The sequence below is a fragment of the Cornus florida genome, unplaced genomic scaffold (assembly GCF_030987335.1).
Source record: "Cornus florida cultivar Cherokee Brave unplaced genomic scaffold, ASM3098733v1 CherokeeBrave_3.0.0_Hap2_Chr06, whole genome shotgun sequence".
Classification (NCBI taxonomy): Eukaryota; Viridiplantae; Streptophyta; class Magnoliopsida; order Cornales; family Cornaceae; genus Cornus; species Cornus florida.
In genome coordinates, this window is record NW_026775576.1 from 66,654,251 (window position 1) to 66,665,466 (window position 11,216).

The following is an 11,216-nucleotide window of genomic DNA, read 5'->3' on the forward strand; positions in this document are numbered from 1 at the left end:
AGATTCCTTTCTTAAATTCCAACTCCTTCAATTCTCAGTTGCATAGCTTGCATACCCCCTCAGCTTCACCTGACTTGATTGAATGGTTACCAAGTTTAACCACTGGATTTTCACAGAGGACCACAATGGATTACTTCTGCCCTCCCTCACTGTCATTTAGTTGGCACAAACTTGTTTAGTTTAAGCACAACATTCCCAAACATAGTCATATTTTCTGGATGGCTGTCAAAGAGAGACTTTACACTCTTGATTCAAAGCCTATGCGACATAAACGTACACTATACCAATAGATGCTACCTTTGTATGTCTGGTTGGGAGTCACTGGATCACCTATTCTTCAAGTGCCCATTCAGTAGCTTAATTAGGGAATTCATACAGAATGTTGTTGGGTTCTACATTAGGCTTAATTGTTGGACTGATCTCATTACATGGTGTTCATCCAACTGGCAAATGAATCATTTCACATTGCATAAGCTCTTGCTCTCGGCTGCTGTCTACTTTATCTGGTTTGAAAGGAATGCTAGGGCCTTCAAAAATAAGGCTTCCAGTGCTCAACACATCATTCAACTCATCAAAAGTTGCATCAGATCAAGACTATCATCACTGGTTTTGAAGAAGGAGGCTGAGCTTAACCAAAGGCATTCAATGGAGGGTTTGCAAAAGATGTTCCTTGATGGATGTGCATTTGTTGGCAGCCACACATGGCTTCTTTCAGATGATTAACCAATTCTAGAGGTTGTTTTATAGGTCTTAGGGATGTTCAATCGAAGTTGGCGTTGATGTATACTACTGTTTGGTGATGTTTTTGCTTGTTCACGTTTGGTTTTTGTTTTGCTGTTCACTCCCCATACCTGGGGGTATCCTGTACATTTTATTCTTTTCTTTCTTAATATATGCTTACCTTTTAACTATAAAAAAAAAAAAAGAGAACAAACAAATTGCAACAAAACCTTATATCACTTACTATTACTAAACCACCATTCTTAAATTGAAATTAAAATAATATATATCACTACTATTACTAACCCTTCTTTAATTGAAACACACTAAACTAATTAAACCTAATTAAATATGCGTACCTGAAAGAGCACAATGTGATAAAATTATCAATATGTTTATTTTTCCTATTAATCAAAGTAGTGTGAAACAATAGCATGGGGACCAATTTTTTTTTTGAAAAATAATAGAGCTATATTATATATATATATATATATATATATATATATATATATATTATTTTGTTTCATTACAGACCCAAAAAAAAAAAAAATGTAAATGATTTTATATGTATAATTGAAAAAATTAAAAATTTCTTACCAAAATTTATTAGGAAGAATAAACAAATAATTAGAAAGCATTACATAAAATATGAAATTATATTTGTATAGTATTTAAATAATTTCAGACCTAAAGAAATAAATATTTATATTTAATATGATTGGTACTGAAAGTAAAATTGTATAATCTGTAACCTACAAAACAAATATTTATAGAGTATAATATGTTTCCTACTAGCACCAAAATTGTAAAGCATTCATATAATAGTGGTGTTGAAACACTTATATAAAGAAAAACAATCACCACCACCCACCACCACCTCTTGCAAATCCATTAAAATTTCCCACTTTTTTACCAAACCCAGAAAATTTCAAACATCTTTATCAAAGATGTTGAGTCAAAACCTTAATTCTGTTATTAGCAATGGAATTTGAAAAGCCCAAATCTTGAATTGAAGATGTTAAAATTCACGAAACAGCCATTGTGAGTGGAAGTGGAACTCGGCAACACGCCAACTGCCAATGGAAGCTCTTAATCATCAAACTGGAAATCGAGCTTTAAGATTTCGATATTAGCTGACGAACTGAACGACATGTCCACCACCTCACTCATAAACCACACAACTTCTGATTTCGTTACATTGGATTAGACTTTGGAAAGATATATATTTTTTTTATCAAAGAGCTCATCTTTGTACTGAATAAAAAAAAAAAAAAGCAAGAGAGAAGATACATTCCAGGAGTGCCTACTGCTTTATATTATCATGCATAGATCTATCTTTAATCTCCTTTGCAACTTAAATTATGTTGCAGAGTTGCACTTAAATCTACCATATATCCACCATTACATCTGCCAAGTACTGAAGGCATAAGCCACACAACTGCTTTCTCATCCATTCACAGAACAATAATGGTGTCTTTTGGACTTGAACCATTACCTAGTATAAGGACCCTTCATTTCATCTAGGAACTTAGTGAACGATGTCTTGAACCAAGAACCAAAAATACTACACACACACTTCTGTTCGGAGATAAAGTACTAAAACTTGACACGTTTCGGCTATGTGTCTGGAATCCATACTTCTGAGTGTCGTTAAGGATCAATCCTGTCTAGATCCTATAGAAGCGGCCCTACTTCCACACTCAGATCGGCCTTGAATTCTCTTGGCCGAATCTCCATCTTCCTTACCAACTCTCGGCTCTCTCTTTCTATGCCTCTCTGTTTCTCACGCCCTCTCTTTATGTCTGTTTAATGGGTTTATAACAACTCTATGTAGACTCATAATATATATATATATAGGCTTAAAATAAAACCCTAATTCCATTTCTTCCCCAACTCTAATTTAAGGGAAAAATAAAAATAAAAATAAAAATACAGATGCATATAACTTTTAAGTCTGTAACGTGAGTACACACATATATATTTATATATCTAAATATATAATTAATTTATAACTATATATATAAACTAACTATATTCATTAATATTAATTATTTAAAATACCAATAAATATAATATCCTAGGAAACATATATACCTATATATATATGTACCACTATCTATGGGTAATTATCCGTACCCACTGATAACACTATCCAAGTAGTCTATGTGACCCATGGGTTTGGTCCATTACTACTATCCTTAACCATTAAAATAAAAGAGAATAAAATAAAACAAACATTTAAGTTATTTAATTCCCAACAAATAATTATAAGTAAACACCTAACATATAAGCAACCAAATACTAATAATTTATCGTACAGTAAAAACGAACAACTTATTTCAAATAAACAGATAAACAATTAATTCAAATAAGCAATTAAACAAATAACCAAGAAATCAAAGAAATAATATAAAAATGCAAATAAAACAATTAAATAACTACCGAGATTATCTTTTTAAAATTAGGGGTATTACATGGACCAATTAAAATTAATTTCCAGTAGCCAAAGTACTGTTTGGGCCACAATCGGCAGCTCCTCCGTTTCATTTCAGACCACCGAAGTGCTAAGCTTCACTTCGGCAGACTCTCTTCATCATTTCGGACGATCAGAACGTTGAGTCCCATTTCGGCAGTCCGAAACACCATTTCGGACAACCAGTTTGTCTTCTGCTTGTAAGACCTTGTTTGGTTATTGTCCTTGCATGATATTAATGTATATGTATGCTTCCATTTTACACTTTTGTTCTTGTATGAGCCATTCTATGGCGTTCATGACCTAGTTCATGTCTCTTGAGTGCCATTAGTATCGGAATGTACCATTTGACCCTTTTTGCTTTTGCTTCCACATTTATGATTCGTTATCGGGTCGGATTTCACATCATTCCAGTTGATGCACCGGATTCCACGAATTTGGGGCATCACAGAAAATAATAACAGTGTTTAATAATACATTTTTGTTACAGATTTACATTACATTTTTTTATTATTTTATTCTAATTTTAATTTTTTTCATTAGTACAAAAAAAAACCTTAAATATGTATGCAATTCAATTATGGTGTTGCTTGTAGAAAAATAGGACATGTTTGTCATTCATGAAGAAAGAAAAAAAGAAATAAATAGTGATAATAAAATTAGCTAATTACAAAATATATATCTCACAATATACATATAAGAATCCAACAAAATCCCCAAATGGATTCCAACAAGACCTATTCCTGAAGAGAGTTTCCCAGTGGTATGCACTGGTTAGATTATTGGTGTTCTGGTCAAGACGTACCCATCCCCGAGAGATTTTTGTTCACCAAAATATCCCTCTCTCTTCTCTACCATATCTGGCAACCAGAGAGATCCACTATCTTTTTATTCAGTTGAGTTGATTTTTAGGTTTTGGAATGGGTGGTGTGGTTGGGATGAGAGAGAGAGAGAGAGAGAGAGAGAGATTGTGCTGGGCAGTGGTGTAGTGGAGGAAGTGGGAATGGTGGGGGCCAGAGGTGAGTGATGGAGGTGGCGACGGTACTAGGTGGTCGGCAGTGGTGGAGGTGGCATGAACATATGTTACACATATGAAATTTAGTAATATGTGATTTGTGGGATAATTTCTGTGGTTGATTTGAGTAGAGAAAACATAGGAGGAGAGGTGGTGGTTGCAGAGAGATGGTGGAAGTTGGCAGGGGCAATTGTATCTTTTGTAATTTTGAGTTGCTTAGGCCAGCCTGATACATACAATAATTATTTTAAAGACGGGTGTCGGTTATATTTCAAAAAGTGTAATCCATAGGTAATAAAGGGAAACATGGGGGTGTCAGAGTAATTCACCCAATTTGTTATTGATAATGGACTAAAATTTGAATTTCACCTTTATTTTGAGAACAGTGATTCCAATATTTACTATGATATTTACTGTATGTTTCATACTAACACCAAAATTGTAAAGCATTCATATAATAGTGGGAGTTATAACACTTGCATTCATATAATAGTGGGTGGTGTAACACTTACATAAAAAAAGACAATCACCGCCGCCACCACCTCTTGCAAATCCATTAAAATTTCCCACGTTTTTACCAAACCCAGAAAATTCCAAACGTCTTTATCAAAGTTGTTGAGTCAAAACCTTAATTCTGTTACTAGCAATGGAATTTGAAAAGCCCTAATCTTGAATTGAAGGTGTTAAAAATCACGAAACAGCCATTGGAGTGGAAGTGGAACTCGGCAACACGCCAACCAATGGAAGCTCTTAATCATCAAACTGGAAATCGAGCTTTAAGATTTTGATATTCGCCGACGAACTGAACGACATATCCACCACCTCACTAATCATCCCCGCTGCCTGGAACGACGCATCTGGCATAAACGGATCTTAGAATCTTACATCTCTTACAATCCTACCTTTTCTACCAAAAGTGTTATTTTCTTCTTCTTCCGAATTTATTTGAGTCTACCATTAATTTTTGACTAATAAATTTAATCATTTTAAATATATAAACCCAACTCTTTAGCCTAATTATATAAAAAAATTTAAAAATAAAAATAAAAAAACAAACTTCAAATGTAGAGACGATCGTTTAAAATTTCAAAAATTTTCTCTATTTTGTTTTGTTCTATTTTGTTTCAAGAATTATATTTTTCCATCTATTCTTTAACAATTCTGCAACAGAAATAAAGAAAGACTTCATTTTTATTGTCGTGTTGTGATTTGTTTCGAATTGTAAACGTATTAATAATTACATTTTTATTGTTTATGTATCATTTTTTTGTGTTTTGACCTTATTCTTGCTATATTTTACAAATAATATTGTTTAAGAAAGTATTTTGATTTTTTTTTTTTTTTTTTACAAATTGGTAAAATCTTACGATTCTACCTATGATATACATAGAGAGATCTGAGTTTGTAGGGCAAACACGTCCTCCTTTACGTTGGATTAGACATTGGAAAGATATATTTTTTCTATCAAAGAGCTCATCTTGGTACTGAATAAAAAAAGCAAGAGAAAAGATACATTCCAAGAGTTGCATAGATCTATCTTGAATCTCCTTTACAAATTAAATTAAGTTGTAAAGTTGCACTTAAATCTACTATCCACCATTACATCCGCTACGTACTGAAAGCATAAGCCCCCACAACTTCTGCTTTCTCATCCATTCACTGATATATATATATATATATATATATAGCAATAGCTGACGACTATACAGCCATTGCAACCTCGCTACTGTTAACGGAGGAGCTAGCACTTAGTGAATACGATTTCCAAACATGTAGTATGGTGACTAAGACCCAGAAAACGAAGCACAGGGCTTTAGAAACTGCAATGATATTTGAAGCCACTACGTTATTTGAATCTTCCCTGACATTCCGCAAAAGTGATACCAGCACTAAAACAGCAGCCAACCCGGCCATGATTGCGATGACAATCACTGAAATGTGAGATCGGTAATTCTTCTCTTGCTTCAAACAACTAGGTGTGTAAAAATTTGTTCCGGGTTTCACCATCTGAGTGCCACTACAAAAGTTTATGATGTGTTGACATTCGATATAACAACACCTAGTAGGGATAATTGACAAGGCCGCGATCACCATCATTTTAAACATTGCAAAGTATACAACATAAAGACTAGTTTTTTTATATTTCAGATCTGTCGCAACATGGACAAATAAAGGCACCAAAAAAACAAGCTGCATTGTCGCATATATGCAGAAAAAGAATGATGCCGTGCAGATCTCCCAACTTTTAAAGGACCTTCTCTCCCGTTTATCATCACCCATACCTGCCCAGAGGACCAATAAATAATAATAATAACTGATTACTAAAAAACGACAATGATCAAAAAGTATAATTATGTGGGCATGAGAGCCCCTATCCGGATGAAGAGAAAAAAAAAAAAAACCTTGTTTCAGCAATAAAAATCGTATGCATACATAAATCTCTTTCTCAATAATACATATAGTATATAGAATTTACCAGAGCTACCTATAATTAATTCTACAATTCTATACTGCAATTCACCGGATGTCTAAGGAAATAGTATTTTCTAAAGATTATATACTTTTTCTAAAGAATATTTTCTTTAAATATTAATTTCCTAAAGCATACAAGTTTCTTTAAAATATGAATTTCTTATAACTTACTTTTTAAAATACATGTTTCTTTTGAAATAAAATATTGTTTTAATACAAGTTCCTTAATAACAAATATATACCTAAACTATAAGTTTCCTTAAAAATATATTTTTATATAAATTTCCTTAGAAACATAAATGTACTTTTTTTTAAATTACAAGTTTCCATAAAAAAACATAACTGAAAAAGTATTGTTCATTTAGTTATGACCTCAATTAAATAACATAATATATAGACTATATAACTGATATGTAATTTACTTTTAACATATAAAATAAGTTCAAAAAAAAATTACCTAGGATCATATAATCCAATGGTATGTTCTCTACTTTTTAAATACCTTCTAAATTTTTTAATGCTTGGGAGTCCCGTCATCTAGGCAAGAAAATGTGAACTGGACCTTTGGTGATGTGATATGGATAGTCTGGTGTGTCCACATGTTATGTAGAGAGGGTTTGTTCACAATGGTAGTCATTTCCATGTAAAGTTGTGGAATTAACATGGGGTTCATTACAAGACAAAAAGACGGTTCCAAGGCAAAGTTGTTTCAGGAATTTTTATTTATTTTCTTGTTATTTTCCTCACAAATTAATTGTAGGAGGAAATATTCAAAGAGATGACAAAGATGAGGAAGGAAACTCATCATCTTGAGTTCAGTCTGCAAAGCTACAAGGGGGATTTGAGTTCTGTGAAGTATAATGATCTGGATGAACAACAGCTGGAACAGTCACTCAACAAGATTCGAGCTCCAAAGGTACATTTTTTTCCAATTATTTTTTTCTCTCATTCATTGATTTCACATTTTAATTAAGCTTTCTGTACCTCCATTTTAGACTTTTAGCACCAATCCTAAATTTAATTATTGATATGCACCATTGGGTGAGTACAGTAATCACCAAAAAAAAAATAATGCTTATTATAAGTAGTATATATGTTAAGCATGTAGTAATGTAAAAATTCTTTTAGTGAAAGCAATCCTAAATTTAATTATTGATATCAAAATGATCTTTACTTAGTTCCAGTACATCCCAATAATCAATATTTTACATCTAAAATTAATGTTATTATCATGAATTAATTTTACATGGTAAACTTTTAATTATCTTGATAAATAGAGAATTAACTAACAATACAAGTACTTTGCTATTAAGTAGTTGATGAGGCCCCGGGGGCGTAGCAGTGAAGGTAGGAGCTCGGCGCTTGCACTCCACAGGCCAGTGTTCGAACCTCCCAAGCCTCCTATGTTCTCGACTCATCCGGTATGTGGCTATGGGGCTGTGCTATATTACCCTCAACTTGGCGCCATGGGGTGGGGTCCCTAAAGGGCCTTATTTCAGGGAGTTCTGGGTCATCAAAGCAATCATGATGAGAAACAAGAAGCTGTCCCTTCTATGGAGGAAGAGCAGCAGCCCAGTGGTGTGCTTCAGCTGGAGCATTGGTCTATTGTATTGGCTGTTTACTTGTTGGGATTCTTGAATTGGTTATGTTATTGGCTGATTTTTATTTATTTCAAAGATGGGCCAGAGGCAGTTGCAAATCTGTTCATTTGTTTCTTTTTTTCTTTCTTCCGGTTTATCCTTTTTAGGGAGTTATGCAACTTTGTTGAATGTATAATAAAGATATTTTTTCATGGGATTCCTGTTGGAATCAAAGAGAGATTTCTGCTATATGTTTATGAGCTTTGTGTGTATGCCTAACCTGTACATAGATCCTCTTCTTAAAAATAAAAATAAAAATAAATAAATCTGGGTAATCATAAAAAGCTTAGAGAATTAAAAAATAATAATAAATAAAATTGGCCAATGACCAGCATTCATTTAAGGATTCGACGATCGTTTAAAATTTCAAAATTTTCCTCTGTTTATGTCTCAATTTTTTATGTTTTGACCTTATTCTTGCTCTATTTTACAAACAATATTGTTTAAAAAAGTATTTTGAATTTTTTTTTATTTTTTTATAAATTGGTAGAATCTTACCATTTACAATTCTGATTTTACGACAATTGGAATCCCTATATATATATATATGATTTTAACAACCTTTCACCCAATAATATATAGAGAAATATACAGATATATATATATACACACACATATAGAGAGAGAGAAATTGGAGATCTGAGTTTGTAGGGCACGCACGTCCTTCTTTACATTGGATTAGACTTTGGAAAGATATATTTTTTCTATCAAAGAGTTCATCTTGGTACTGAATAAAAAAAAGCAAGAGAAAAGATACATTCTAAGAGTGCCTACTGCTTTATATTATCACGCATAGATCTATCTTTAATCTCCTTTACAAATTAAATTCAGTTGTAAAGTTGCACTTAAATCTATCCACGTACTGAAAGCAACTTCTGCTTTCTCATCCATTCACTGATATATATATATATATATATATATATATATATAGCAATAGCTGACTATACAGCCATTGCAACCTCGCCGTCGCTACTGTTAATGGAGGAGCTAGCAAGTGTACGATTTCCAAACATGTAGTATATAGAATAAGACAATTAGCTGCAATTCACCGGATGTCTAAAGAAATAGTATTTTTTTAAGATTATATACTTTTTCTAAAGAATATTTTCTTTAAATATTAATTTCCTTTCTTTAAAATATGAATTTCTTATAACTTACTTTTTAAAATTCTTGTTTCTTTTGAAATAAAATATTGTTTTAATACAAGTTCCTTAATAACAAATATATACCTAAACTATAAGTTTCCTTAAATATATATTTTTATATAAATTTCTTTATAAGCATAAATGTACTTTTTTTTTAAATAACAAGTTTCCATAAAAAAATCATTAAAATATAAATTTTCTTACAAATATATATATACATTTTTAAATTACAAAGTTTTCTTAGAAACATTTTTAAAATACAAATTTCTTTATATATATATATATATATATATATTTCTCTTAAAAATATACCTTATTAAAATATTCGCTTGCTTAGCAATATACTTTATTAAAATATAAGAGCATCTCCAGTTAAAATACTTTTTTGTGTAAAATATATACTAGAACATATGATGTGTAATTTTTATTATGTATTTTACACGGCCTTTTTACACAACCACGTCATTATATTTCATTTCTCATCCCTCTTTCTCATTCCATTAACGAATCAACCCTATATTTGAGGGATATTTTTTTTTCACAAAAGGTATAAAATAACCAAGGGAGCTAAAAATAAATAATTCAAATTTTTAGGCAAATCTATTATGATACATCAGATTTACACAAAAACATATACACAATGGTCGGAGATATGCTAAGGTGACCTACATGAATTATATTAACAAAGTAATGATTCAATTCCTAATATTCCAATTTTTATGCGTCAAATTATGTATACATAAAGTGGATATAAAAATAGTTTTTATTTATTTATTTATTTATTTTTTGTTTGTATATATAATTCTAACTCAGACTTAAAAGAACGTTTTCTTCACCCATTTAGGATCGACTACATGAATTATATTTAAAGGTATTGTTCATTTAGTTATAACCTCAATTAAATAACATAATATATAGACTATATAACTGATATGTAAATTACTCATAGCATATAAAATAAGCTCAAAAAGAAATGATCAAGGATCTTATAATTCATTGGTATTTTCTCTACTTTTTAAATACCTTCTAAATTTTTTAATGCTTGGGAGTCCCGTCGTCTAGGCAAGAAAATGTGAACTGGACCTTTGGTGATGTGATATGGATAGTCTGGTGTGTCCACATTTTATGTAGAGAGAGGGTTTGTTCACAATGGTAGTCATTTCCATGTAAAGTTGTGGAATTAACATGGGGTTCATTACAAGACAAAAAGACAGTTCCAAGGCAAAGTTATTTCAGGAATTTTTATTTATTTTCTTCTTATTTTCCTCAAAAATTAATTGTAGGAGGAAATATTCAAAGGGATAACAAAGATGAGGAAGGAAACTCATCATCTTGAGTTAAGTCTGTAATGCTACAAGTGGTATTTGAGTTCTGTGAGGTATAATGATCTGGATGAACAACAGCTGGAACAGTCACTCAACAAGGTTCAAGCTCGAAAGGCACAATTTTTTTTTTAATTATTTTTTTCTCTCATTCATTGTTTTCACGTTTTAATTAAGCTTTCTGTAACTGCATTTTAGACTTTTAGCACCAATCCTAAATTTAATTATTGATATGTACCATTGGGTGAGTAATCACCGAAAAAAAATAATGCTTACTATAAGCATGCATTTCCAAGCTTCTTGCAAACAAGCTCAGCCTTGTACTCCCATTAATTATCAACCCTGCACAGAATGCATTTGTGAAGGACAGATAGATCACTGATAACATATTACTCGCCCATGAACTCTTAAATTGTTACTGTAGATCCA